The sequence below is a fragment of the Rattus norvegicus genome, chromosome 10, assembly GCF_036323735.1.
Source record: "Rattus norvegicus strain BN/NHsdMcwi chromosome 10, GRCr8, whole genome shotgun sequence".
Lineage (NCBI taxonomy): Eukaryota > Metazoa > Chordata > Mammalia > Rodentia > Muridae > Rattus > Rattus norvegicus.
Window position 1 is genome coordinate 29,187,013 of NC_086028.1, and position 4,599 is coordinate 29,191,611.

The 4,599-nt window shown below is 42.3% G+C and overlaps 1 long non-coding RNA gene across 1 annotated transcript; it reads right to left on the minus strand.

Annotated features, from left to right (window-relative positions):
• Positions 1–2,575: 2,575 nt before the first annotated feature.
• On the minus strand, positions 2,576–4,306 carry LOC120095318 (uncharacterized). Its single transcript, XR_005490807.2, has 3 exons — positions 4,176–4,306; positions 3,199–3,308; positions 2,576–2,795 (listed from the first exon to the last, which is right to left on the minus strand). It is a non-coding gene; the product is annotated as an uncharacterized LOC120095318 (long non-coding RNA).
• Positions 4,307–4,599: the final 293 nt, after the last annotated feature.

The following is a 4,599-nucleotide window of genomic DNA, read 5'->3' on the forward strand; positions in this document are numbered from 1 at the left end:
GCTACCCAATCAAAATGATAAGCTTCGGGTTCAGTGGAAGACCCTTCCTCAGGAGAATAGTAAGGAGAGTGGTAGATGCGGTTATCTGACCTCTGCATATGTGTCCATTGAGGCATATATTTGCATTCATATGCATATGCTCACATACATCACATACAAACTAAACTAAAAAAAATACAGTGATTAAATACATCAACCAATCATACTAAACTCCTGCTGAAAAATACAATGGCTTATCAGATGAAGTCTTATAGCCACACAAGAGAAGCTCAAGTACTGAAGACAGACATCTACCCTTCTAAGATCCCATCATATGGAAAGTCTACAAAAGTTTTCCCTATGAATACGGGCAAAGACAGGTGGGGGAGGAGCAGATGCATTGGATCAGTATACAGTGAGTTTGTGAGTGTTTGTTGTTCCTTATTTTATGGTCTTTATGGCTTGTGTCTCTCTATAGCTATGCGCACCTTGGGTCCTGAAAGTTATTGCAATTGGAGGCTGAGTTTAAGTGGCAGGAAAGCAATCTACTTCTTTGCCCAATTCAAACCGCAGTATCCGCAGACAGTTAGGCTGTCCATAGACTTGTTGGTGGCCTGGCTGCTGGTCAGCCCTGTGCTGATACATTATCTTATTCCAACTACAGATAGCTATTATTTCAAGCCATGTTTTAGAAATGGAGAAATCAAAATAAAGAAATTACTGAACTTGCCCGTGTCCTTAGCTAATAACCTAGATCACTGATTCTACATCTTATGCTCTTAATCAGTTTGATATACCCCCTTCCAGTCTATCTTTATTTAATTTGGCTGAAAAATATTTCCCAGTCTCTTTATGATTCTACCAATTGACTCAATATGACAGGAGCAAGCAAAGAAGGATGAAAATCTTCTTTCATTGAATTGTCCTTGAATTGTGTGTGTCACTAATATATTCTGCAAATAGTTACTGGCCAAGGACCAAGAAGAACCAAGACATGGGGGAAAGAAATCAGATACAGATAATATAAACGCCAAGATGTAGAGACCAATCAGAGAGTTCTGGATGGTTCAGCAAGGGTATGCAGACTTGTGGTCTAGCATCCTGGTGATTTTGTAGGAGGTACCCCTATCTGCAAAGAGACACAGATCATAGGAAGCTTTAGGACACCAGGAGGTTTTTCCCCTTGATTCCTGATAAATTAACAACAATAACAAAACAAACAAGCAAACAAAACATTTGACCACAGGGCAGCAAGGTGATCTCTCACTTCCTAACTATGGTTTCCAGGAATCTATTATAATGAATTTTATGATCAACAAAACTCCAGTGGTAAGAGTGCCACTGGGTCAAAAAGAATCCACCCCCAAGGATGTTTTAGAATTTGGTTGTGAGCTTGGAAAAAGCCACAGTCAGTGTGGACTAGAGTCTTAGTGCCCAGACATTCCGGAGATAATGTCCTTATTAGGAATGTCTGCTGGGAAGCCTTGGGGGTGAGCAATTGAGGGGAGAGCTAAGGAAATAAGACTTGATGCCTTCAGTCAAGAGCCAAGTGCTGCCAATGACTCGGGGCTACTTCATTACGGATCTATTTCAGCTCATCCTCTGCAGGTAGCAATTTTTCTCTTTTCAGGGATGGTGGATGCCTGGGAGAGGCCATTCCTTCTCTGGTTTAAAGGAGAGCCATCCATTTTTATTGTTTCCAGGCTTACAGGATTTCTCTTATAGTTGCCTTAGCTCTAAAGTTTGGGATTTCCAGTTCTCTGAGATGTTCAACTACCATCATCCCCTGACTTGTTAAAAGACAGCCTGCCTGTTAGGCATCTTCTCTGTGAGCTGCTACATTTCTAGAATAGTCATCTACACCTCCATTGATGGGCATGTTGAGCTGGTTCAACAACAACTTATTTCAAGTACCTGCGCCTGTATTTCAGCACTCAGATACTTGCCTTTTGGGAACTTGGACCATACCTATAACTTTTTCTGTGTATTCTTACCCCACTCCTGCCATTTTTAGTTCTGCCTTCTCTGCCTCTGCTTCCAAGACCATGAGTTGGCCCTGCCCTCTGGAAGCATTCATGCACGCTGACTCCTCTGTGTGGAGATGCAAAATATTCCTGTCCATTTCCTTCTTTATTGATCAGTTTCTCCTCTCCCTTCACTTCATCTAAGTCTCACCTTGCCCATCCCAGTATAAAACTCCTGGATCCATGGGTCCAGAACATCTGTATTTTTGCTAATCCATAACTAGCATAAGACCAGAATATTTTTCTGGTTTTGCTTTGCAGCTTCTTGTTGTACAGTACGGGACCCAAAGGAATCATTCTCACTATAATATATATTGTAAGAATGGCTAAATGACCCAATGTGGTTCTTATCTTCAGAGTTCTGTCAGATTCTTGAAAGTCATAACGTCGCCTCACATCTTAGTGCCATTTGTAATGCCTGGAGTGTGATCTCTCAGTAAATGTTTGTTGAATGAATGAATGAATGAATTCCCACCTTCAGATCACCATCTGTTTTAGTTAGGGTTTTATTGATGAAAAGAGACACTATGACCAGGGCAACTCTTACAAAAGATAACATTTAATTGGGGCTGACTTACAGTTTCAGAGGTTCAGTCCATTATCATCATGGCAGGAAGCATGGCAATCTGCAGGCAGACATGGTGCTAGATGAGCTGAGAGTTCTACATCTTGATTTGCAGGCAGTAGAAAGGGACTGTCCTTTGTAGGCAGCGAGGAGGAGGCTCTGATTCCACACCAGGCAGAGCTTAAGCCTGTGTACACAGTGTTGTACTTCTTCCAATGAGGCCACACCTACTTCAATAAGGACACACCTCCTAATAATGCCATTCCTTGTAGCCAAGCATTCAAACACATGAATCTCTGTAGGCTAAACCTATTCAAACTGCCATACCACCCACAGGGATTATGAAGGGCCAAAAAACAAATAGATGAACAACCAAAAGCCAGACATATAAATGCACAGTATCAAAGACCAAGGTGCTTTCGTCAAAAGAGAAAAATAGATCCCAATACCCACATTCTCAGAACAACCAGGGCAAAGATTCCATGGCACAAGATAAATTCAATCAATTGGGCTACAGGCATCAAAAGCGAGAGGAGGTCATGGCTGAAGGAAGACTAGGGACATGCTTTAGACTCAAGTGACTGAGCTAAGTAACAGTTCCAGCATTTATCTAGGGTCCTGTTTCCATACCTGGTTAGGAAAGCGATCCATCTGCCCCTAGATCATTCCTGTGGTTCTTCTCTGTTTCATAAATACTCGAAGCAGGTCAGATGATTAAAAAGCCTGTCAGAGCCTAGATGCTGAGATAAACAAAAGCCATAGCTTAGTTAAGGGACCGTAACTGATTCCAAATACATGTCCTGCCCAACAGGTACAGTGAGGTGTTCCTTAGTTACAGACAGCAGTTGCCATGTGTAAATAGAGGCTTTTATTGTGACACTGTTTCTCACAAGAAAATATAGAAATGCAGACTCTAAATCTTCCTACCTTTAAGTGTTGGCCACTAACAATTTTTCAGCTCAAAAAACAAAGTCACCCTTCAGGTCAAACAGTACACATCTGTGTTTGTCATCTAGACAGCAGGTCTGTTCCAGCATGCACAGCTGGTTTACAACCTCTGGTCTAAACAGATTAGACTTGTGAAATTGAAACCACTGTTTTGCACCCACAAGATTAGCCAATGTTAAGAAATTTGATAAAAATCCAATGTTGCCAAGGAAGTAGAGCAACGGGAAGGCTCATGTGAGGCTTCTGGGAGGGACAAATAGAATGGCTACTCTGGGAAAGAAACAGGCTTTGCCTCACAAATGTTAAGCATGCTCCCACCTTCTCGCCCTGCCATTCTGTCCCCAGGCTTCGGGGTAACCATTGCAAATGCACACTGCTGTGTTTGAATGCTCATAGCCGCGGTATTTGTTCTAAAATGAAGCTGGACACAAATCAAAAAGCCAATGACAGAAGCATAAATAAGCCCTGGGTTATTCATGGAACAGAATAAAAATAACTCAAGTGCTATCAGTTAGTGTGGATCTGGTGACTTCGGGGGTGAGATAAAACCTTCTAAAAATCTTTCTTCTAAAGTCCCTAAGTCCTCTCTCTATCTCTCAAAGAAAATAGACCTCAAGCCAAGTAACCCAGTCTAAGTAAGTTGTTCATTCAGCAAGTACCTTGTGATCATCCATGTAACAGATGTTCTGCTAGGTGCGAGGGAGACACTGCCTCTGACATTACATCCTGGTAGAAGAGGAAACAGATTTTTTAAAAAGACAACTGAAAGAGAAGAGAGGGGAGAGAGGGGAGAGAGGGGGGGAGGGAGGGAGGGAGGGAGAGAGAGAGAGAGAGAGAGAGAGAGAGAGAGAGAGAGAGAGAGAGAACAGGATGCCATCAGACAGTAAAAGGGAGAAAAGACAGAATTTAGGTAGTCTGGGAGGGTTAAGAAAGCCATGCCCTTGAATGGGACATTGAGGTTGAGACCCAAGAAGTTGTCCCAAAAAATGAGAGCAAAAAAGAAGTTGTACCAACAAAGAGGTTGTTCTACAAATGTCTGAAGAGCAGGGCATGTTGGCATGTGCCAAGAAGCTAGTCAGGCTC